The sequence below is a fragment of the Gobio gobio genome (assembly GCF_949357685.1).
Source record: "Gobio gobio genome assembly, chromosome: 9".
In the NCBI taxonomy this organism is placed as follows: Eukaryota; Metazoa; Chordata; class Actinopteri; order Cypriniformes; family Gobionidae; genus Gobio; species Gobio gobio.
The window spans coordinates 51,053,300-51,080,360 of NC_137115.1; positions in this window are offsets into that span (position 1 = coordinate 51,053,300).

Consider the following 27,061-nt stretch of genomic DNA (forward strand, 5'->3'; position numbering starts at 1 on the left):
TTTACTTTAATGTTACTTTAATCATGTAAACTACCTATATACAGCAAGTTATTATGCATATGTGTTTGGGACAGAGCGGAACCAGGTCGCATTTACAGCAGATATATGCAGCCCATAATAAATAAAAGCACGAGACGTACTGGGGTCGGAGGAGAACCCAGGAAAATGTGACCGTCTGTTGCAATACACGCGCCACGGTTCAGCTGCGCGAGAGAACCATGGAGAGAACACTGAGAGAACAACAGGGTTGCCAGGTTTACACAACAAAACCCACCCATTCGTTACTCAAAACTAGCCTAATCGCGTTTCGGGGAGGTTCTCTGGTAAACATCGCGTTCGGGGGGTTAAATATGTGTGTTTTTTTGCTTCAACCCGCGGACATGAGACACAGCCCGCGGCAACAGTGTAGAAGTTGCCCAATTCCGCGGAAAAAAGCGGACTTGGCAACACTGACTGCAGTGTGAAAGCTCCCGCTCTCCACACACACAGCTCCTGCTCTGCCACCGCGCGCAGTGTGAAACCGGCGTTACAGAGCGAACAAAGCACAGTTTTATTCGGCTTCTGTTTAAAGTACTCCCACACTTTTGAATGTCGCGGTCTGGCTTTATATGATAAATGATCATTTTCACTATGCCCGGGTGCAGAAGCTGCCATTATTCTAGATCTTCTGTTCCATTCTAGAACGTAAATAATGTGCCGCCGACGCGTCGACGCATTTCAGGCACGTCGGCGTATTTCCGTAGTCGACGTCATCGACGACGTCGACGTGTCGTTGCAGCCCTATTCTGGTTATTTGCGCATGATTAAACATGAGTCTTTATATGGCGATAAAACAAAACTTTGTTGCGTGTTTTTTTTTTTTGAAGTGGGGATTGGGGGTGCGCCAACCCGGTTGGGACTTAGAAGGGGGTGCGCAGGAAAAAAAAGTTGGGAACCGCTGTTATAAGGCAATAAAAACATAACGGTTCATTATGTAAGGTCTTTACCCAGCAAACACAGAACGTTGACACAATGTACACAACCTTCTAACAACGTTTTAACAACATGGCCAAAAGGTTGCTATAACCATGTTGGCTGCGTCTGAAAACCTAGGCAGCTGACTCATTGCCTCGCTGCCTTATCAGACAATGGCTTGTGATGAAGCGTTTGTGCATGAAGGCACCGCACAAAACAAATTTCGGACAGACTTCTTAGGCAGTGTAACGGTTTAATGATACAGCAAAACAGAGAGAGCTTTGGTGAGAACTAAACAAATATTTAAATACGACATTAGCCATTTCTCGCTAGAAAGGACATCAGAAGTGGAAAATGTTAAAAAACATAATTTACACACAAACTGACCAGCAAACGCAACTTTCGGACGCCATCTTTTTTTCCCCAGCTCAACTGTCACAGATGGTTAAGCACAGGATTGTGGGATATCACAGGCAGCGAAGGATACATATATGCTGCCTTCAAAAATAGATCAGATGAAGGTGTCTCAGGAGACAGGAAGTGAAGCTAACATTAGATTCAGACGTGCCTTGGTGCCTTCCTGCCTTGAAATGTGTCCTCCAAAGGCAGCATTTTCCAGGTTTCGGACACAGCCGTTGTGTGGTGAAGGTTGTTACAGCGTTGTCACAATGTTGACGTTGAACCACCGTGTGGGCCATTGCTTAAAGTTGTGCCTAGGGTATCTGGACAACCACTGGACGACCTGTACTCGTCACTGCCCTTAACTAACAGTTGAACCATCTCATTCTTCATCGAGCAATAACTTTATACGTGGATACGCGAGTATTGCATTTATTTTACCTCAGCTAAATAACATTCGCAAAGATTAAAACAACCTACAATTTCCGTGTCTAATGTGACATTCATTTGTTCTTTCTACAAACGGAACGGACAAATTAGCTGATAATTCATGTAGTTTGCGACCTTGTACCATAATGCTAACATTAGCTATATTTCTTTTAAAGGGGTGGTAAAACACATTCTTTTGAAGGCTTGACTGTGTTTGTGGGGTGCACTGTAACATGTGTTCATGCTTCGTTTTAAAAAAAATTGCCTTATTTTTCATATATTTGACCTTTATTCTACACTGCTCTGTCCCTCCTTGTAAAACGGTCTGATGCTTTCCGGGTTGTATGAAGCCAGTCCCTCAAAAATACGCGATGGGCTCAGATTGGTTAGCTGGCCCAGTGTGTTGTGATTCGCTAAACGATTAGTGCACGTATGTCGGAAACGTCACGCCCCTTACCTTTATCGGAGGCTGTGCTTTGGTCAGTGTTAGAAACAACGGTGTCAATAAAACCATACCAATCTGAGCCCGAATCAGACCCAGAACATTTGAGTGAAGATGATCGAGCAGAACCTGTTCAGTCCTCAAGAGTAAAGACTGCGGATCTATAGTGATCGCTACTGAATGGCATTTTAACTTTTGTATTTTTAGAACGATTATAGCCAAATATCTGTCACAAGAACTAACCCAAAACAAACACTAAGCACTGGCTTTAACTAGTAAGTCAGCCAAATCACACACAGAACCATGTTTAGCATGCCTGTAGATAAACAATACATAAAAGCTCTAATCAAAGAATCATTTACACTAATGCCAGGTTCGCTGTTGAGATTTTAACGTTAGTGTTTGTAACGATAGGTGTTCGTCGGATAACGTTAAGTATGAATGAGCATTTAACAGACTGTTGCAGAACAGCGCTGTCATCTGTTTACTTCCTTGCTACAACCTATTACAGGAAAACACATCGATGAAAAATAAATCAGACTTACAGGTTGTGGCCCGTGAACAGCTTCTGTTTGTAAATCCAGCTTTCAGGACAAGCCGTTGTGCATATCCTGTATTGAACTCGCGAAGTTTGTGGAAGTTTGTGTTGTCCTCCGTGAAATGTGCAGCGCGCGCATCATGCATCCACGCACCGGCAGTGTTTTTTTCACGCAGCTGACGTTGTGCAAATCTGGCATTGAAATCGCGAAGACGGTGGATGTTCTCCTCCGTGGATGTGCTGCAGGGAGCCCTGCGCGCGCCTGATTCCCCGCTGACTCAAACACACGTGCATATAACATGTTTTATTTTAAACGCTCTGCAACGCACCCCCGTCCCTATGAAGGCTGAACAGAGCAAGTACCCCAGACCTGCAATCCGGATGAAAATAACAGCGTTTCCTTGGCATCGCGGCAACAACACTACAGCCTACTATACCACAACAGCGCCGCGATACAAAATGGCCTCACCCCCCCTTATTTCATATTCCCCGGAGGAGGGGTTTATGTAAATATTGGGCCTGGTGATGTCAGCAAACCTGGGTGAATGTGTAGTAGTCCCTAGCGGCCGTTTGCTGTAGTCCTTAGAAACTGATTTCTTTAAAAGCAAATATCTCCCTTTGCTTTAAACTTTGAACGTTGTAACTTTGCAGATGTTGTTTATGCTCAAGCAGCAACATTACACGTTAGCTAAAGTTAGAATAGTGAAATCGTGGTTTACCACCCCTTTAATAACGTTACTCTATTTAAAGTATGTCTATCAATGTAAGCAAGTATCTTTTGGTGACTATTTGTCTCTAGAATATCTGGGCATTGTGCTAAAAGGTGCTCCACGCATCCTGCTTATCATTATTTATAGGCCTCCGAAATATTCTCCGGCCTTTATTGATGACTTTACAGAGCTGTTATCAGCAATCTCATCTGAGTATGACTGTTTTACTATTGCTGGGGATTTTAACATTCACATTGACAATGCTGAATCCAGTACAACAAAAGATCTCATGACTGTTCTTAACACTTTTGATTTGACACAACATGTTCACGGACCCACACATGATCGTGGACACACTCTAGATTTACTTATCAGTAAGGGGCTAAACATTTCATCAATAGTTATTAAGGATGTGGCAATGTCTGATCATTTCTGTATTTTCTTTGATATATCAATCTCTCCTGCCATTGAAACCAGATCTGTCTCTATCAAAAAGAGATGCTTAAATGAGAACACTAGTGTGCTGTTTATGAAGGCTATATCTCTAACACCAAGCATATCTGCAGACTCTGTTGATTTTCTCCTTGACTCTTTTAACTCAAAAGTTAAGGGTGTAATTGATGATATTGCTCCTGTAAAAGCCAGGAAAAAGAGTGGCAAACAAAAAGCACCTTGGAGAAACTCAACAGAAGTGCAATTAATGAAAAGACAATGCAGGAAATCGGAACGCATGTGGCGAAAGACAAAACTTGTAGTCCATTATAAGATCTATAAAGACAGTCTTCGTGCTTTCAATGTGGAACTAGGCAAAGCTAGACAGACCTTATTTTCAAATATTATAAACAGAAACATAAACAACACGCGCACTCTTTTTGCTACTGTAGAGAGACTAACAAACCCCCCGAGTCACATTCCCACTGAAATGCTCTCAGACAGCAAATGCAGTGAGTTTGCTTCCTTCTTCTCCGAGAAAATCATTAATATCAGAAATGCGATCAGCACATCGTTCAGTTGCTCTGAGGTGAATCAGATCAGACCACAGCCTCAGAAAGTTACTATGACTGATTTCGAAGCAATTGATGGTAAAATTTTAGAAGAAACAGTACAGCACCTTAAAACATCAACCTGCGCCCTTGACACACTCCCCACTTCTTTTTTCAAAAGTGTGTTTAACTGTTTAGAAGCAGATCTCCTAGAAGTGGTAAACGCCTCACTTCTTTCTGGGACTTTTCCAAACTCCCTTAAAACCGCAGTAGTTAAGCCTCTCCTGAAAAAGAGAAATCTGGATAACTCCATATTGAGCAACTACAGACCAATCTCAAATCTCCCCTTCATAGGCAAGATCATTGAAACAGTTGTTTTCAGTCAGCTGAACAAATTCTTAAGCTCAAACGGATACTTTGACAATTTTCAATCTGGTTTCCGACCGCATCACAGCACAGAGATGGCGCTCATAAAGATTATAAATGATATTCGCCTCAATACAGATACAGGCAAAACATCAATTCTGGTACTACTGGACCTCAGTGCTGCATTCGACACTGTTGACCACAAAATACTTCTTGACAGGCTAGAAAATTGGGTTGGGCTTTCTGGAATGGTCCTCAAATGGTTCAGGTCATACTTAGAAGGGAGAGGTTATTATGTGAGTATAGGTGACCATAAGTCTGAGTGGACATCCATGACATGCGGAGTCCCACAAGGGTCAATTCTTGCACCACTCCTATTCAATCTGTACATGCTGCCACTCAGCCAAATAATGAAAAATAACAAAATGGCTTACCACAGCTATGCTGACGACACCCAGATCTACTTAGCCCTATCACCTAATGACTACAGCCCCATTGACTCTCTATGTAAATGCATTGATGAAGTTAACAGTTGGATGTGCCAAAACTTTCTTCAGTTAAACAAAGACAAAACTGAAATTACTACATTTGGAAACAAAGATGAAATTCTGAAGGTGAACGCATATCTTGAGGCTAAAGGCCTGAAATCAAAAAATCAAGTCAGGAATCTTGGTGTGATTTTGGAGTCAGACCTGAGTTTCAATAGTCATGTCAAAGCAATAACTAAATCCGCTTACTATCATCTCAAAAATATATCAAGAATTAGATGCTTTGTTTCCAGGCAAGACTTAGAGAAACTCGTTCATGCTTTTATTACCAGTAGGGTGGACTATTGTAATGGTCTTCTCACCGGCCTTCCCAAAAAGACCATTAGACAGCTGCAGCTCATACAGAACGCTGCTGCCAGGATCCTGAGCCGAACCAGAAAATATGACCATATCACACCAGTCCTCAGATCTTTACACTGGCTTCCAGTTACATTTAGGATCGATTTTAAAGTGCTATTACTTGTATATAAATCACTCAATGACCTAGGACCTCAATACATTGCAGATATGCTGATTAAATACAAACCCAACAGATCACTCAGATCATCAGGATCAAGTCAATTAGAAATACCAAGGGTTCACTCAAAGCAAGGAGAGTCTGCTTTTAGCTATTATGCCAGCCGTAGCTGGAACCAGCTTCCTGAACAGATCAGATGTGCTCCAACAGTAGCCACTTTCAAATCCAGACTCAAAACACATCTGTTTAGCTGTGCATTTACTGAATGAGCTGTGCCACTGTACGTGCTTTGTCCGAACTGCTTGCATTTTAATTTATATGCTTAAATTTAACCCTGTTTTTATTTTTATTTTTAATTATACTCTTTATTTTTATCTTTCAATATTTTCTTTATTTTTTATTTCTTTAAATTCCTATTATAACTGTAATATTTTTATTTCATTTCTGTGTAAAGCACTTTGAATTGCCACTGTGTATGAAATGTGCTATACAAATAAACTTGCCTTGCCTTGCCTTGCCTACTCAGATATCGTTACAGTTAAGATTAGTGTTATCTTCTGGTGAGGTAAACAACAAATATTTTACATTATAACAAAAGTTGTTAGCCATAATGATTAGTAGCTGACATTTCAGTACTCCTTGAACAGACAGCGAAGCGCGTACTTGCACATTATTGTTTTATTTATCTTCCTTTTTTGGAAACGCACAAACATTTACATTACATTTATAAGACGCTTTTATCCAAAGCGACCTACAGTGCACTAATTACAGGGAGCAACTGTAATTAGTTGCTTACTTTACTCCACGTTCCATTACTTTACTCCACGTTCCCCCTGGAGCAACGTGGAGTAAAGTGCCTTGCTCAAGGACACACTGGTGTGGGATCGAACCAGCAACCTTCTACATATCAGTTAAGTGGTTTAACCCACTGGACCACCATCTCTACAAACACAACCTCGAACATAGAAAACCCTCTTACTAGAAATAAAATAAATCACGATTTTGAAGTAAGACCCGATTTTGGGGGGAACCCCAATTTGTCACTACAACGGCACAACGCTCACAGTGGCTGTGTTCGATATCACCCCGTATACACTCATTCACTATTCCCTACATTACTCCACTAATATAGTCCACTTGAGGGAGTGAATGCAAACGAGTAAGTGAGTACAGTTTTTGTTAAACAGACAGTCAAAACCACGAAAAGTCCCATACACTGTCATTGAGGGGGTCAAAACTTTAATACAATAACTCTAATAGAGTATTTAAGCTTCACCCACTATGTATCTATCTCTAACACAGCCTAGCAACTACCTTAGGACATATTAGCAACATTGCTAAATCATACTACCAACATGTTAAATCATGTTAACAAAATGCTAATTCCTGCTAGCAACATGCTAATTCATGCTAACAAAATGTAAAATCATGCCAGCAAACATGCAAATTCATGCAAACAACGTGCTAAAACATGCTAGCAATGTGTTGAAACCTTTTAATTCATGTTAGTAACATGCTAATACAGGTTGCAACATTCTAATTAATGCTAGTAATGTGTTAAATAGTAATTTGTTAAAACCATGATAGAAACATGCAAATTCATGCTATCAAAGTGCTAAATCAAGCTAGCAATGAGTTAAATAATGCTAGCAACATTTTAAAAATGCTATCAATGTGCTAAATCATGTTAACGTGTTAAATCATGCAAACAAAATGCTAAGGCATGCTATCAATGTGTGCTAAATCATGTTAACGTGTTAAATCATGCTAATAAAATGATAAAGAATGCTATCAATGTGTGCTAAATCATGTTACCGTGTTATATCATGCTAAAAAAATGTTAAAGCATGCTATCAATGTGTGCTAAATCATGTTAACATGTTAAATAATGCTAGAAACAAGTTAAAGCATGCTAGCAATGTGTTCTAAATCATGTTAACGTGTTAAATCATGCTAACAAAATGCTAAAGCATGCTATCAATGTGCTAAATCATGTTAACATGTTAAATCATGCTAGAAACATGCTAAAGCATGCTATCAATGTGTGTTAAATCATGTTAACATGTTAAATCATGCTAACAAAATGTTAAAGCATGCTATCAATGTGTGCTTAATCATGTTAACATGTTAAATCATGCTAACAAAAAGTTAAAGCATGCTATGTGTGCTTAATCATGTTAACGTGTTAAATCATGCTAACAAAATGTTAAAGCATGCTATCAGTGAGTGCTAAATCATGTTAACATGTTAAATCATGCTAGAAACATTAAAGCATGCTATCAATGTGTTCTAAATCATATTAACATGTTAAATAATGCTAGCAACATGTTAAAACATGCTATCAATGTGTTAAATCATGTTAACGTGTTAAATCATGCTAACAATGTTAAAGCATGCTATCAATGTGTTCTAAATCCTGTTAACATGTTAAATAATGCTAGAAACATGTTAAAGCATGCTATCAATGTGTGCTGAATCATGCTAACATCTTAAATCGTGCTAACAAAATGTTAAAGCATGCTATCAATGTGTGCTAAATCATAATAACATGTTAAATCATGCTAGCAAACATGTTAAAACATGCTATCAATGTGCTAAATCCGGGGTTTTCAAACTTTCTGATGCCAAGGACCCCCAAATATGATGAACATTTTATGAGGGACCCCCTTCCTAAAATCCATCAAAAACATTTAAATTGTTAGTTAATTGTAAGTGTGACATTATAAATACAACATATTGTTTCGCAACTTAAATTGGCTATACTTAATGTTGGATGTATAAACCTGAAGAAGAACATTTTCAATTAAAAATTATTTGTATAAACAACTTTCACAATAAATGTATGTAAGCAGCTTACATACTGTGTTACGAATACTGCCTTACAACCCCAGAGAGCAAGATGAAGGGGATTATAGTGAGAAAAACTCACTAAAGATACAAAGCAAACATACAATTCTGGAAATGATGTATACAGCAAGAGAGGGAGATAAACATTTAGAACTGAAACAGTTGAAATGTTTGGTAAACTTTATCTATTTTTGCTTTGTCTTTTTATTTTCTGGGGACCCCTTAGAACCTTCTGGAGGACCCCAGTTTGAAAACCCCTGTGCTAAATCATGTTAACATGTTAAATAATGCTAACAAAATGCTAAAGCATGCTATCAGTGAGTGCTAAATCATGTTAACATGTTAAATAATGCTAACAAAATGCTAAAGTATGCAATCAATGTGCTAAATCATGTTAACATGTTAAATCATGCTAGCAACATGTTTAAACATGCTATCAATGTGCTAAATCCTGTTAACGTGTTAAATCATGCTAACAAAATGTTAAAGCATGCTATCAGTGAGTGCTAAATCATGTTAACATGTTAAATCATGCTAGAAACATGTTAAAGCATGCTATCAATGTGTGCTAAATCATATTAACATGTTAAATCATGCTAACAAAATGTAAAAACATACTATCAATGTGTGTTAAATCATGTTAACATGTTAAATCACAATAACAAAATGTTAAAGCATGCTATCAATGTGTGCTAAATCATGTTAACATGTTAAATCATGCTAGAAACATGTTAAAACATGCTATCAATGTGCTAAATCATGTTAACGTGTTAAATCATGCTAGAAACATGTTAAAACATGCTATCAATGTGTTAAATCATGTTAACGTGTTAAATAATGCTAACAAAATGCTAAAGCATACTATCAATGTGCTTCAAATCATGTTAACATGTTAAATAATGCAAGCAACATGTTAAAACATGCTAGTAATGTGCTAAATCATGTTAGCAATATGTTAAAATATATGCTAACAACCTGTTAAATCATGCTAACAACAAGCTATCAAAATGCTAATAATGCTAGCAACATGGTAATTATGCTAGCAACCTGCTAATAATGTTAGCAAACATGCTAATTATGTTAACAAATGTTAAAACATGCTAGCAACATGTTAAAATTTGCTAGCTACTTGTTAGCAAACCTGCTAATAATGATAGCAACATGTTCTTTCAGACTTACAACTTTCAAGTGTCATCAAACTTTACTCAACTAGTTTTATATTATTATCCTTTACTTATAGCATCTGTTATTGTTGTTTACACTAATGATGATGTATTGTTTTCCCAACAGCTATTTTTCCAGTTTATAGAGAATTTCATTTTCCCCCGATAAACTGATGTTCACTGTTATCAATATGTAAATATTTATTTGATTTATTTTTCAGACAACCACTATTTACCCCACAAATGAGATTTAGAAAATGGAAGTTTTAAGCAGCTCAGACAGTAGCAATAAAGGCCTGTGCCAGTATTTGTAAACTCCTGTCGGCCTAATGTTCAGAAGGAGTGTGTCTTTGCCCCAGATTTAATCTCACAGGCAGGCAATAAAACAGTGAGCAGTTTCTCTGAGAGAGATGAGCTCTGTAACATGACAGTGGAAAATCCCAGCAGATACGTCCAACCCACTGAATGCTCTTCATCATACCCGGGTCTGACAGCTCTATCATGTAGGCAAATAAAATGACACAAACAGCAATAAGGCCATCATAAATCACACCAGCAGGAACATGCTGTATGATCGCAATCTAATGGCCACTATCCAGCTCATATTGCAGCCGTTTCAGTGTGTGGTGTCATGTAAACAGTCAGGGTGCTTCTAATGATGCATTGCAAATGCAAACCTGTGAGTAGTAAAATTGATTGCATGCTCCATGGGACGGCAGGGTGATAATAGCCATGTGAAAGGTATTCGTTTGAACCACTACCTTTTTGATAGCACATATGCCAAATGCAGTCTATTTTCCCCTGCAAGCACTGTTAAAGGTAAACTCTACCCAAAAATGAAGTTTCTTATTGTTTACCAGTGGCGGGACGTGCATTTTTGACACCTAGGCCTTCAGTGGTATCCTACCTGAATTAATTCGCCTCTTAATAAAATCATCATGACGCCACGGCTATAGAAACCATTAATATTATACAGAAACGCAGTATAACAGGGCGTTGCATCTCTCATGGAGCGAGAATCAATGATTCAATTATTAAATCATTTAAGAATTATTAACGCAGGAAACCCAATTGACAATTCAACAGGTCTCCTTTCACTGCAGCCACAGCTGCGCCACATACATCCTTACAGAAGCTTCGATCCGCTCCGGGTTTTCCGTGCATTTGTGTAGTAGGCTAAATGTTACCTTTGGAGTTCTCCGAACACGGAAAGCAAATTGTGCGTTTTTTTGTGCAAATTTTACACGAAAGAAAACGTAACAGCATAAATGGTTCTTGAAAAATCTTGCCAACAGTATGACAAATTTATTTCAGGTGAGGTTCAAAGATAATACAAAGTGTTTTAAATTGAAACCCCACAAAACGATATTTTAATAGTATGAAAATGTTGTAAATATTAATAATAGGGCTGTCAAAAGATTAATCGCGATTAATCACATCCAAAATAATAGTTTGTGTTTACATAATATATGTGCGTGTGTACTCTGTTAATTATTATTTATATATAAATACACACACAAGCATGTATATATTTCAGAAAAAAATTATTTATTAAAAATTATAATTTTTATATATAAAACATTTATATTTATATATATTATAGATTATATAAATGTATATACAGTATAAACATGCAAATATTTCTTAAATATATACATGAATGTGTGTGTATTTATATATAAATAATAATTAACAGAGTACACATACACATATATTATGTAAACACAAACTTTTATTTTGGATGCGATTAATCGCGATTAATCTTTTGACAGCCCTAATTAATAACCAAAATAATAATAAAAAAAAAAAAATTTGATCATAAATGTACAAGAAAAAAAATAAATCACATTCATCACGGAAAAAACGGGGCACGGATTAGCCAGCCCAGGGTTGACTGTAGGATATAAAAATGCATTATAGCATAACTTACTCACCAAAATAGGCTATGATTATTTGTACACAAAAATGCCAGTGTGTGCAGCTGACCCGTCCTCTCAAATAAATCAAGGAGATCCGCGGGACTTCAAAATCAGTGATGGTATTCATTACAGTCCGTTTGCTTTTAGCCGTGTCAGATCGTATAGCGTTCCGTGTGCGTTAAGCTGGAGAAGGCTGTATGCGGGAATTTTGAAAATGGCTTTGTAAGTATGTCAATTAATACATTAATTTCCTCTCCTCTGGGGTTTGAAAAAACACTACTGATGTTTTATCTTGTGCGTTTTTTTTGGTTATTCTGACTAGGCCACTAGTTATAGTACGCTCTCAGACAATCCAATCAAAGGACGTGAAAATGCCGACGTTATTGTACATCAGCTAGATGGCCCCGCTGTCGCCAACTCGAAATCTGATTGGCTGATTAAATCTGAGTGATTATCTGATTGGTTAAAGCGCAAAGTTTAATTGCCATTCATGTAAGCTAGCGGCGCCCGCAATATTGATTCTGAAGGCCTCAAGGCAGATTTCTTTGACATGGCAACACATGATGGCTGAAATATGATTGGATAAAAGCTCTAACATAAATAAACACTACTGGAAGCAGCGCAACCAAGAGAAAAAGCTATGAACTTAACAAAATAGACTATTGGGAATCATTTAACACACATTCATGGAAAAAATATATTAAAATTTAAGTCTGTGATTCTGATAGTGATTAGGCCAGCAGAGAAGGCCTTGCTGGCCCTGACGGCCCACCACTGTTGTTTACTAACCCTCATGCCGTCCCAGACAAGGCCGTAACCATGTCTTAGACATTAGGGGGGAGCAAAGTTTTATTGTCGGTCTTATTGGTTTATTTAAAGGGGTCATGAACTGGCTTTAAAAAAAAAAAATTATACTGTTGTTTGAGGTCAACTTATGACGCTTGTGTGGTTTTTACATTCAAAAACATCATAAAGAATAAGTAATAGGCTTTTTTCTGCCCTGGTTCTGAGGCTCTCTCAAGAAATGCTCGGTTTTAATGGGTGTGCCGCACTGAAGACTTGGAAGTAAACGCCCACTGCTAGGATTGGATAAGATTTGCATATTTAATGAGCTTCTGCTCACCCTGTCAGTGACAGCGTGTGGGGAAACCTCAACCGGAATGAATCGCCCACAGGGCTCGCAAAATGTCTTTATCAAACAAACACAATGATTTATCTCTCATCCACCCGCGATTGATTGGAATGTTCTTTTTTATTACTTGGCCGGCACGATCGGTGAATATAAGCGCGAACCGTACACTCACACACACACCTGCGCGCACGCACCCTTCAAGTCGAGAGTTTGATAATAACTAATCTTTGATAATCAAAATAAAAAAAATTTCATGTGAAAATAATTACTTCATGCCTTATATAGCTTGAATGTAACTCTACACCCTTGCTTCATTTAGTATACGTGAATATGCAATTTAGTCCCCCGCTAACGGACTAATCAGATTCAATGATCTATGCTAAAAGTGCTACCTCCAGACCCGGAGATCGGCTGAATGGATTCGAAAACGGTAAAACTCAACTGTTTAACTCTAGGGGAGTTGGAAAAATTAGCCTATTTTCACAAATAGTGGCGTTTTCCATTAAGTGAGTGGAGGGGGGAGAGGGGAACAGAGCTAATTCAGCAGTCTAACTGCCTGGGGGTAGAGGCTGTTGGCCATTCTGGTGGTCCTGGCTTGAAGAGACCTGTACCCCCTGCCCGATGGTAGCAGGTCGGAACAAGCTGTGTGCTGGATGGGCCCGGTCTCATGATGTTGTGTGTCCTATGCAGACAGCAGGAGGTGTACACAGTTGAAATCTCCGGGAGGACAGTCCCGATTATATTGCCAGCAGTTTTCACCACCCTCTCAATCCTCTGCTGTTCAGCTATAGTGCAGTTACACTAACAGCCCAAAGTCAGCAAACTTTGAATTGCACAGTTGTAGAAATTTATCATGAGCCTCTGGGGGAGTTTCGCTCTTTCCAGCTTCCTCAGGCCTTCCCTATACAGCTGAAGTGATGTTACTGCCCCAGGACAGATCCTCCGACACAGCGAGACCCAGGTATTTAAAGTTGGTCACCCTCTCAACTGCTGCCCCGTTAATGATAATGGGTGAGGGACCAGGGTGGTTTGGTTTACGAAAGTCAACTATGAGTTCTTTTGTCTTTTATATATTATGAACCTGGTTATGCTTTTTACACCACCCTGTCAGTAGTTCAATCTCCTCCTTGTATGCCGTCTCATTGTTGTTTATTATGAGGCTGAGCACGTCGTCAGCAAATTTAATGATGTGATTAGTGGAGAAGGAAGCAGAACAGTCATAGAGTTGTGGACTGAGCACGCAACCCTGAGAGGCACCAGTATTAATATATATAGGATGTTTGAAACATGCTCTCCTATTTTCACACATTGAGAGCGGTTGGTTAAAAAGTCCAGTTACATAATGACTTGTTTAGTCCAAGGTTACACAGTTTCAGCAGGAGTGTCAACTCTGAAGGTCCTTTCACACTGGACGCGATTTAAAAAAAAAAAAAAAATGTATCAGCTGTTTGTGTAATGAGTGCTTCCACACTGAGCGTGAATATGCTGTGGCGAAAAAACCATAGAATGTAAAAAAATATGGACGTAGTGTCCGTGACGTCACCCATAGGATTCTGAAGACCAGTTTTGAAGCGTAAAGTAGGGACGAGTCGGCCATTGCCATCTTAGCAGCGCGTCACTCCAGGAAAACAGAAAATGGACAAAGAGGCGGGACGTGGGCGGAGCTGAGGTGACGCGAAGACTAACAGACAGCAGATAAATGACTATCCACCTGTCACTCAAAGCGGCCACGCCCTTAATTATGCAGAACTTTAAGGCTTTATATCATGTAAACTAATGAGTTATAAAAAAATGCACTCCCCTCACAGTTGTCATGAAGGGCAAAAAAAGCCATATAGACCAAAACCACAATTTGTACGAGGCTGTAAACATGTTTTTTTCTGCTGTAAAGTTGGGCATTTTAACATGGAGCTCAATGAGATTTTTCCCAGATTAATCTGATGATTCTTTTTTACTGATTATTGTATTTCAAAGAGGGTAGTGAATTTGTATATTATTTTAACATGAAATCACGGAATAATGACAATATTAATTGTATTTCAGGAAGGGTAGTGTGCTTAAGCCATTTTATAATGAAATATATGAAGCATTTTAAACATTATTTGTAACTAATGATACTATTCATCATAAAATGTATACAGAGTAGGTCTAATTAGGAAAAGTTGTTTACTATAATAGTTGAGTATGATTTACTTATTGATTTGTGTTAATAGTAAATGAAAATGCACTTGTATTTATCTGCAAAAGGTTCACATACAGGAGCTTTCAGCAGAGTGTTAATGTATAACTAGTCGTCTATTTTGAAGATAAAGCCTACATGTGCATAAACAACGACTAAAGCTGCCAGAAGTTTTTGCCCAAACTTCAAAGACACATTTAAATGATTGAAACTAGAGGCATATCTGAAATTTAATGTTACTTTAATCATGTAAACTACCTATATACAGCATGTTATATATGCATGTGTTTGGGCCAGAGGGGAACCCGGTCGCATTTGAAGCAGATATATGCTGCCCATAATAAATCTAAGCACGAGACATACTGGGGTCGGAAAAGAACACCAGAAAATGTGACCGAATGGACAATATTCGTCTGTATTTGCAATACACACGGTTCAGCTGCGCGAGACGAACACTGGCAGTGTGAAAGCACAACGGGCGCGCGGCTCCTGCTCTCCACACACAGCTTCTGCTCTGCCACCGCGTGCAGTGTGAAACCGGTGTTCTGTCGATTTGTCCTACCGTGTCAGATTTTGCTACCTCCCATTAAAACAGTAGGTAGCACGATTCGACAGCAAAAAATGCTGCCTATCAGATTGTGCTACCAGCATCATATTCATCTGATTTGAGGCTTTATTAATATCCATACCTACTCCTACTCTGAACCTACCCTTAAAACGATGTAAATATTTTAAATAAATAAATATTAAATATGGATGTAAAATGCTACCTATCAGATTGTGCTACCAGAATCATATTAATGTGATTTGCTTTATTAATATCCATTGATATCCATACCTACCCCTATCCCAACCCTAAACCACCCTTAAAATGTGAATATAAAAAATAAAAATAAAAAATATTGATGTGGGCATGCGCAGTAAGCCTTGGTAGGACAATCTGACGGGTAGGATGAAATGTCAGGACACCGGCGTTACAGAGCGAACCAAGCACAGTTTTATTCGGCTTCTGTTTAAAGTACTCCCACACTTTTGAATGTTTCGCGGTCTGGCTTTATATGATAAATGATCATTTTCACTATGCCCGGGAGCAGAAGCCGCCATTATTCTAGATCTATTCTATTCTAGAACGTAAATAATGTGACGCGTCGACGCATTTCACGCATGTCGACGTATTTTCGTAGTCGACGTCATCGCGTCGTTGCAGCCCTAAAACAATAGTGACGAAATGTCCAGTTGATGTCATTAGCTATTCAATCAACATTAACCTTTACCAGGTATCGCATTTCTCACAAGATTACAGCTCCTGTGGAGTACATGCAAGTCGCTGTAGGCTACAGACAACGATAACATTACCTTTTGAGTTAAAACTTCATTGATTTTTTTCTAAACCTAATCGTGTCCGCGACTATGGAAAGTGAATGTGTTTCCGTCAGTACGACTGTGCACTTAAATGCACTTAAATGTTTACATTGTGACTCAACTGGAAACACAGCTGCTCCGGATCGATTGGTTCCAGAAGTGTGTGTTTGTCTCGTCCGATGCGCTGCTACTGTCTCTGGAGGAGCTCCTCAAATTGTCCCACGGACATTTGAAAGTAAGTGCGGAACCGGCCATGATAAAGTTTTAGCTCCTGTAAAAGATTAGCATCCTCCACTTCTTTGTTCTTTAAGACTGGGTGCACCCAAAACCTTCATTTCGGTCTTTTAAAGAAAATGAAAAGCTCGTCTTCACTGGATGTCTGGAGTTGTCACTGCAAATGTTTTGGAATGTTTGAGCTCTGAAACGCCACAAATGTCGCAAATTTGCGTTGCGGCTGATGTGAATGGTTTTGATGCAAACTATTTGCAGGCGAAATACTCGCTTTTTCGTTATGCATCCGATGTGAAAGGGCCTTAAAGGGTTAGTTCACCCAAAAATGAAAATAATGTCATTTATTACTCACCCTCATGCCGTTCCACACCCGTAAGACCTCCTCCGTTCATCTTCGGAAAACACAAATTAAGATATTTGTGTTGAAATCTGATGGCTCAGTGAGGCCTGCATAGCCAGCAATGACATTTCCTCTCTGAAGATCCATTAATGTACTAAAAAAATATTTAAAGCAGTGCATGTGAGTACAATTAGTGTGTCGAATCATGATTCGGAGCTCCGAAGCTTCATGAAGCCGTGTTTTGAAATCGGCCATCACTATAAGTCGTTATTTAGGTTTTTTGGCGCACCAAAAATATTCTCGTCGCTTTATAATATTAATATTGAACCATTGTACTCACATGGACTGCTTTAAATATGTTTTTAGTACATTGATGGATCTTGAGAGAGGAAATGTCATTGCTGCTGGCTTTGCAGGCCTCACTGAGCCATTGGATTTCAACACAAATATCTTAATTTGTGTTTTCCGAAGATGAACGGAGGTCTTACGGGTGTGGAACGGCATAAGGGTGAGTAATAAATGACATTATTTTCAAATTTGGGTGAACTAACCCTTTAAGTGTCCCATACACTTGCATTATAATAGACTCACAGAGATAGACATTTTTCTAAAAAATGTAATTTGTTTTCTTCTGAAGAAATAAAATCATATACATCTGGGACACCATGAGGCTGAGTAAATGAGAGGATTTTCCCTTTAAGGCAAATCACGGCCTTGGCTACAGTGCAAACTGCTGCAGATTGCCATGCTTTTACAAGGGTAAGCCAATCTACACTTCAGCTGTGAAATCCGTTCCAAAGTCAGATGTCTTGGAATTATCCGAGGGCAAGAAGTGGAACGGGGCTGTCATGGTCCAGCCATCTGCACGCACCCTCAAGCCGCTATCAGCACTGCCCGCTGGCCTCCTGAAAGCCTTTCCTTCTTTAGTTAGCGGGGGATATCAGGGGTGGGGATGAATGCGGCCGGTGACAACTATGTCAGGGAAGAAGAATATGAAACCCCACAGAGAAATGATTAATATTCATGCGAGAGCATATGGCTGTCCTTGAAAATAGCACAGAAGTTCAAAGTTCTGCCACCCTTCAACACAGAGTTTGCTCAAGCATGATACTCAGTGAAACAAACGGACCAGGCCTCTGTGTTTGCATATCATTATATCCCGATTCATATTGAAATTCACAGAATGTCGGCTTTGAGAAGGCCGTTTAAGATCTTTCAGCAACTGCATCCACTCAGAAAAAAACAAACTGATTGTACATTCACAGCCGATCTGCATTTGCATTTCAAAACTGACAGCATCTGAAATTCGCATATGGCAAAGTTACGCTTTCCTGTCGATATGCTGTCAAAAAAAAATATCTTGATGTTTTAATCTTGTACCAAACACCTTTAAAATTCTCAATATGTTTCAGTTGCAGAGTGCGCACTTCAGAACAGATTAATTTCTAATTAATTCGATTGGCCCTCTCTAATTTGCAAGCAGAAATGGTGCACAAATACAAGCAAGATGTGCATGGTTCTTCTAGACAGTTAATAGTGTTTCTCATTTGGCAGAAAAGAATAACACAATTGTAGAAACAAAAGCTGTCTCAACTGCGATATGACACTATTCTCAGATTTCTTTCGGGCCGTTGTTGAGCTGCCGTCCTATCAGCATCCAAACCAATTTCATAGCTGACATACACAATAGTCACACATATTCTCAACACGGTTCTGCTGAGAACTATGCCTGGAGAAAGAAAGGATGAGGACGGGAAAAATAATAATAATAAAACTGACAAGCTCTTCTACTCGTGGTAGGAGATCTGGGGTTTATTTTTCCAGTCACATACAACAGCTCAAATCCAGCAGGCCTGTTATCTATTCAAGGAATAATGTCATGTGAAATTTGCATTCTTACTCAACCTGACTTGACATCACTGGACAGGAACATTGCAGAAATATGGGGTTAGAATTGTTTCATATGTGCTTGTTAAGGCAAGCATTGCTATTACTATTTTAAAACCCTTTAAGTATTAAACATCATTGTGAATATTGGGGGGGGGGGGGGGGGGGGGGGGGGGGGTCACATAGGCTTACATTAATAGAAGGACTCCAGCCAGTGTTAGAGGGAGGCTTTTTTGACATGAGCCCTAAGCAAGCACACACAACCCTTGCAACTGCATAGCAACATGTTACAACCACTCAGAACACTTTTGCAGCCGCATAGTGATACCCTGACAACCACCCTTGCATCAGGTGAGTTTTGCATGGGCAGACACCACATTTTCTTTAGAAAATGTAAAATTCTAGTTGACATGAAAAAGGTCTTTGTAAGGGCCCTCCTTGTAAGTAAATTAAGCGGACCCACTTTATATTAGGTGGCCTTAACTACTATGTACTAACAATTTAATTAATAATTTGATACATTGCATTTATTGTGTACATACATGTTTTTACATTGTACTTACATTTTGAAAAATACCTGTATGTAATTACATCTGTAATTAATTTCTGTAGTTACATTTGTAATTACACAGTTGACACTTCCCTTACACCTAACCCTACACTTAAACTTACCCACACCACCACACCTGTCCCTAACCCTACCCGTATCCCACCTCAATATCAGCAAAGGTGTTTTGCAATACAATTTGAACACAGTAAGTACATTGTAGTTAAGGCCACCTAATATAAAGTGGGGCCAATTAAGCTATTTAGGTTTTGGCTTTAATTAGATTAAAACACTTCTAAAGCTGCGTTTACACTGCCAGTGACAAAGCGACATGATCCCATTCATTTCAATGCCGATTTCCGGCGTCACGAGCGTCAGTGACTGTTGGTGACAGAATGAAAGTGTGTGTGCAGTGACGCGACAAAGTTGAGATAATAGGCTTGTTCGAGATACATCGGTGCCGCGCAGACTGGCTGGCGTACATCAAAGTACCGTAAGCTCGATTCAACAGCATAGGAGTCGTTTGCTCTCGCGTTACTTTGATGTCATACGCCAATCGGTCTATACTGCACTGATGCATCACAAACAAGCCTATATTTAACTTTATGCAAATGAAGAGCGACAACCAATAGCGGTGTTAAAGGTGCTGTATGTAAGAATAAAAGCTAGTGGTTGAAATGGGTACTGCAGTCCAAATTCAAAATATTGTTTGCCCTGCCCCCTCCTCCTCAGACTCGACGCTCACATGGGTTGCCAGTTTGAGGACGCGCAACAGGAGCGATCGCAATTGACAATGAAAGGCGAGGAGACTTAAAGCTGCACTATGTAACTTTTCCGTCCGCTAGAGGTCGCCAGTTCAAAACAAAGGCGTAGTTTGATGGCGCCACGTTTGAGCGCAGAATCTTGGGACATGTGGTCATCACCTCACAGCCAGTGGGAAAGAATCAGGATAGGACTCGGGCAGAAATCATGTTCATGAATGTGATTATTAACGTTACGAAGAAGAGCGGAACACACGCTTCGCGAGCAGAACGTGATCATCTCTGAGCTCCGCCATAACTTCTGCTAAGTGAGGTCAAAATATGAGCGTGGTCATAGATGTATACGTAGATGCCTCATTAGCGCCTGCACGGATCAGTAGAATGAGGCATCTATGATCGATATACATCTATGACCACGCTCATATTTTGACCTCACTTAGCGGAAGTTATGGCTGAGCTCAGAGATGATCACGTTCTTCTGATAAGAGGTAAAATAATAGCATAAATACTGCTCGGTTTCTCGCAGAAACTGATCGTTTCGCTAGATAAGACCCTCATTCATCGTTTAAAGCTCTTTGAAGCTGTACTGAAACTGTCATTTTGATTTCATCAAAAACCTTAATTTCTTTTTGACTGCAGAAAGAAAGACATGGACATCTTGGATGACATGGGGGTGAGTAAATTATCAGCAAAAGTTTTTTTAAAAGTGAACTAATCCTTTAACCCCGCCCACTTTAAATTTCTGGCCAATCACACAATAGTTCTCGGACACCCACAAGAAAAAAGTTCTGCTCAGATGAAGTATCGAGAACGAGCTGCGAGAACTCCCAAACCAGGGATGTGAGAACAAAATGACGTCATTTTGTTCTCTTAGCCCTGGGAGCGAGAACTTCTCTGTTCTTGCGGAGTGTGTAATGGCCTTTACACACTGTGGGCCCTATCTTGCACCCAGCGCAATTGACTTTGTACACCGACGCATGTGTCATTCCTATTTTGCACCCGCGCAAAGCGCGCTTTTCCCTCCACAGAAGCACGTCGCTAAACTAGTGAATGAACTTGCGCTACCTGGGCGGTTCAGCGCAAAAAAGGAGGCGTGTTCCGGCGCAAACAATCCCTGGTGCTATTTTGCTGTTCCATTAAACAATTGCGCCACTGACCAGAAAAAACCTAGTCTAAAGTCAGTGGCGCGTTGCGCGTTGTTCATTATGCTATTTTAAGGGCGCATGCTTGACCATAATGTATAGCGTGCACAACGCGCATACACTTTGCTCATGTAATCTACACAGATGCAACAGTTATTTTTGCAAATCATAAATTGTTACACTAAAAAATATTAACACATGAGATGACGGAAATCATTGTGGTGTGCCACGAAGATGTGAAAAAATAGGCATAAATCTAGCTTACAAATTATTCAGGCTAATTGTAGTCTAATAATTAAGGAGACCTGTTTGCCCAATAGTGGCAACTTCTGGCAAGACATATATGTATATAAGGACATCTAACAAATTGGTTTGTCCGTCAAGAACCAGAAAAAAAAATCGGTGAGGGTGGACACAGCGATGTCCTCTGCTGGCGTCAGGTCCTGAGTAGAGGCAGACCCACCTCCCGTTACACGGCGTGCCCGATTGATGCTGGCAAGCTTGGACTTTCCCCGTCTTCTGATGTCATTGTAGCGCTTGCGGCACTGGTGCGACGTCCTGGGGATGCCAGCTGATGAAACAATTGTGGCTATTTCCTCCCACGCCTGTTTAACCGACGCTATTTTGGGTGGGTTTCTCCCATCCCCATACAACACAACTTCTCTGTCTTTCACTGCTTTTACAAGCACATCAGTCTCCTCGGCTGTGAACCGCTCCTGGCGAGCGCCTGGTAAATACGCCATAATAATAGCAATCCATAATGGAACTTGCGCACCTGCTTTTAAAGGGAATGTTGGATGACGCTCTGATTGGTTTATTCACGTTACGCCCAAACCACACCTATAAATAATGAAGCTACTTCAGACTAACCCATTTTAGATTTGCGCCGGGCGCAAGAGCCATTTATCCCGCCGGGAAAATAGCAACAGCGCCGAGACCCGCCCACAAAGTTACTTGCGCTTCGCGCTTTGACACTTGCGTTTCAGATCGTTAAAATAGGGCCCTGTAAGTTAATGAGTTGATTTATCCGCATTTTAATCTGTTTCCGTTCATAGAGATTTTTAGATGGATGCCGAGGCTTTTTAAATCGGGTAGAATCTGCAATCTCTGATCTCTGAGTTTGTTTGCTGGCTTCAATGGCAGCAATATGCTGTGTTTTCCACCAAATGGCAACCTGTGGTGTTGAAATACTATTGGGCAAACTGATGACGTGCGTTATCGCACAGACCAAAACAAAAACAGACATTCTGACACGGAACGCACACTTCAAAACAAACTGGCTGTAGCATTGTTTTTCGGAGAAATGAGTATGTGAACTTAGCATGTTTCCTAAATATCTGCAAAAATATTATGATATTTTTATGCTTTAGTACAGTCAAAAACTTACATACAGCACCTTTAAGGTGATGATACACAGGGCAACTTTTTTGAGCTGAGCGATGTTGTTTGGGCACTTTCCCATACAGCAGGGGTTTTCAAACTTTCTGATGCCAACATTTTATGAGGGACCCCCTTCCTAAAATCTATCAAAAACATTTCAATTGTTAGATAAATAGTAAGCGTGACATTATAAATACAACATATTGTTTCCCAACTTAAATTGGCTATACTTAATGTTGGATGTATAAACCTGAAGAAGAACATTTTCAATAAAAAAATTATTGGTATAAACAACTTTCACAATAAATGTATGTAAGCAGCTTACATACTGTGTTACGAATACTGCCTTACAACCCCAGAGAGCAAGATGAAGGGGATTATAGTGAGAAAAACTCACTAAAGATACAAAGCAAACATACAATTCTGGAAATTATGTATACAGCAAGAGAGGGAGATAAACATTTAGAACTGAAACAGTTGAAATGTTTGGTAGACTTTATCTATTTTTGCTTTGTCTTTTTATTCTCTGAAATTTTCTGGGGACCCCTTAGAACCTTCTGGAGGACCCCGGACCCCAGTTTGAAAACCCCTGCCATAGAGAATGGGCAACAAATTTCTATCTGGATACTTTAGATCGCCATGGGCCCTGTGTCTCACCTGGTTGCCCGTTGATGCCAACATTGTCCAGCAACATTGCTCGAAAAGTTGCCCCGTGCATCACCTTTACAGATCCTCTAGTGGAGATTATTTTAGCAGTCAGCAACTTCCCTATAGTTGATGATATATCTCTGTGTACACTCCTGGGCAAAATGCCAAAATATTTTGTGGTCTATTAAAGGTCTTAACCATTTTAACCACTGCTCAGGAAATTAGCAAGAATTGCACAAATACTGTAGGCCTATATTAAATAACACGGAAGATTCTTCCACAACTTCCAGACAGCTTTTTACTGCAAGAAGAAGAGTCGTGTTGTTCCACTCAATGTTAAGGGCTTCAAGTTCAAACACTTCATGAGTAGTTGAAAAATATCTCCCAGTTCGTTTGAGTTTGATGTGAGACAAAATATTCACTATAGGGTTCAAGTCTGGACAAAACATGAGCCTGATGGACTTGTTCTCAAGGCACTAGATTATCTTTGCGATTGTGGAAAGGAGCATTTTCTTGCTGAAAAATAACATCTTATCGTTCCTCTTTAGATGACAACTTTTCATTTGTGGGAAGCAAGCCATTCTGTAATATTCTCCTGTACTCTGAAGCATTAAGTGACTTTTCAGGGTGAAGCAGCTCACTAGCGATGGACACTCGATTCCAAAAGAGTCGATTCCTCAACTCTGAATAGCCTCAGACTCGGGGTCGACTCCAGCACAGGAATCTGTTGCTGTGTCCAAAATCGCTCACTTGTTTACTGATTCTCCAAACCCTATATAGTGCATGGCAGTTTAGTGCACTACATAAGCAAGAAGTGAACGAAATGAAGCGAGAAATTCGAACGTATATTACTGACGTATTAGACCGCGTCAGAGAAACTTTGTCACATAAACATTTATCCCACATGTACTATAGCTCACTTTAGAAATAGATAACATCCATAGAGACTTTAGTTTGTAATTATACATACCTCCGTGCCAGATTTAGTTTCATTGATGGTAGGCTATATTAATGCAATAAATATAGATTTGGTTTTCCATGGTTAACCTTGTGTTCATAATCATTAAACTAACCATAAATCATAAAAACAAAATCAACAAATGTGCATTCTCATATGTATTGTAAGTATTAATTTGCGGTATCTTTAACTCTCCTGTCCAAGCACCTTTTAAGACAATGATGTGTGTTTAGCGCCATCACCCAACCATTAGCCTATAATAAGATTAATTCATTAAAGAATACCTTTTTTCTCATTTATATAATTCTGACATAAGGCTGTTTTTCGTGACTTTCCCCTCTGTAAAATTAGGTATTGGCAACACTAGGTAGCAACGTTGATAGCTACTCATCAAGTCATCGCTAAATTGGACTAATTTGAATGGTCATGTTAAATGTGTGTTGTTTTAATAAGGGGATTTTAAGATTTTGTGTCAGGGGTAAATCAATTAATTAAGTGTGTAACGACTGCCATTTTGTCTTATGTCTGACCCTGTTTTGATGTAAAGTAAATGGAGTCGAGGAGTCGATGGTGGGAGTCGAAACCTGGAATCGAACACCCCTACAGCTCACCAATACCAGCAGCCAAAAAGGCTCCTCTTCCTCTATGCTTCACTGAGGCAGATGCATTTATTATTATATTTCTCACCAGATTTTTGAAGACAACGCTCTGGAGCATCACCATGCAACTTATGTTTCATTTGATTCATCACTCCTGTAAAAAAAGATGGATGACACCGCTTCACTATCTTCCATTGTAGAAAAGTGAATCTGCCAATGTCCGAATATGCCTCTGATTTTGGGACCTGAGTCGGCGCAATAGAGAGCAGGAAGTAGAGCCGTGATATCAGAACCGAAGTAACATTAAGGATCTGTAATACAGTTGATGACAATGACTTTAGGAATGTCAGAGGCCAAATCCTGACTATGGACAAGAGGTGGAGCTGGGGATGGTGGAGGGTAAATAGCTCCTGCACTCTCAAAAACATAGGTACAGTGGAGGTACAATTTTGTTCCTTGGGGAACAAAACGTATAACTGTACCTTTAAAGGTACACAATTGGTCCTTAGGGTACAATTATACCATTGTTTGTTCTACTTAGAGCAGGGGTAGGCAAGTTGAAAGTGAAGTAACATGTGGCCCATACTTGGAATTTGTGCTCTGCATTTAACCCATCCAAGTGCACACACACAGTAGTGAACACACACACACACACACCGTGAACACACACCCAGAGCAGCGGGCAGCCATTTTGCTGTGGCGCCCGGGGAGCAGTTGGGGGTTCGGTGCCTTACTCAAGGGTCTCACCTCAGTCGTGGTATTGAGGGTGGATGAGAGCGTTGGTTATACACTCCCGCCACCGACAATTCCTGCCGGACCTGAGACTCGAACCAGCAGTTCTGTCCAAGTGAGTCACTGTCCTGCAGAGGTTGGCTCCATTCTCTTATTGAGAATTAACAGAGGTTTAGATGGTGATGTTTTATTGAAAATTATTTTATGGGGATTATGGGGATCAGTGATTCTTTAGTTGGGCAGTTTGACTTGGATTTTATGTGAGTTTGTGGTTTTTGATACAGTGTTAACAAAACACATAATCTGTTAAAATCCAAAGAAGCCATAAACAAAAATTATCATGAAGAAAAATGTTTGACTAAAATCATCACTGACTAAAAATATTAATAAATAACATTCACCAACAATTCTTTCTTGCCACAGATCAGTCATTCAGAATTCTGATTTTTAAATTAGTTCTAGGGGGGAAAAAAAGTTTAGACCCATACAGATATCAAGAATCAGCATATATCTGCAATGCATGCTGGGAGCCATGAGTTTTATACTGTGGTGGCTTAGTAGGGTTGGAGCTAAACTCTGCAGGACATCAGCTCTCTAGGACCATACTTGCCTACTCCTGACTTAGAGGTACAAAATTGTACCCTTAAGGGTACCACCCCAGTGACGGCCACCTCTACCTTAAAAAGTCACTCTTTTTTTTGAGGGTGTGAACAACACAATGAAAGAACCTGAAGGATAACTGAAAAGGCAATTTAAATAGGAGTTATGTGATAGACGTCGTATTCCTATCACATTTCAGTACAGGTGTCTGGTTTTTCAGAACCTTGTTAATCTTCCAACAACTGTTAAAAAAACCCTGCTTTGAGGTTTGCCTATAAGAGCAATTCAGCACCACCATCCTGGACAGCGGCGTCCATTAGCATGTGAGATGCAGTTGCTCTGCTAGAATCTAATATCAAACTAGTGCACACTGTTCTCACTCTTTCTCTCTTATTTAATGTATGGAAAGCCGTGCACAGCAGACCAGCGCTTCAATAATTTGCTGACACTCCCAGAATGCATGTGGTGTTACCAGGTCATTTCAATATAATGAGCTGTTGTACACAGCAAAGGCTTGTTGTCCAAACACTTCTGGTGCTCATTATAGTTCATCACTTTTATCGTTTGGGGACCAGAGAATGTCTCAGACCTTGGTAGATAACATTCCTCTGTTATTAACTCATGGGGAAGATCTGAAGCTGGAAATATTTGTGATGAAAACACATAACAATCCCCGGTGGGCAATCTACATATCTAAGCACTATGCAGTGTGCCCTGCATGAAAATAACATTAGTGCGAAAGTCATTATGCTCTGACAGCTCAAACCGAACAGAAATAAAATTGACAAGTAATCTGGAGCAACTGTCA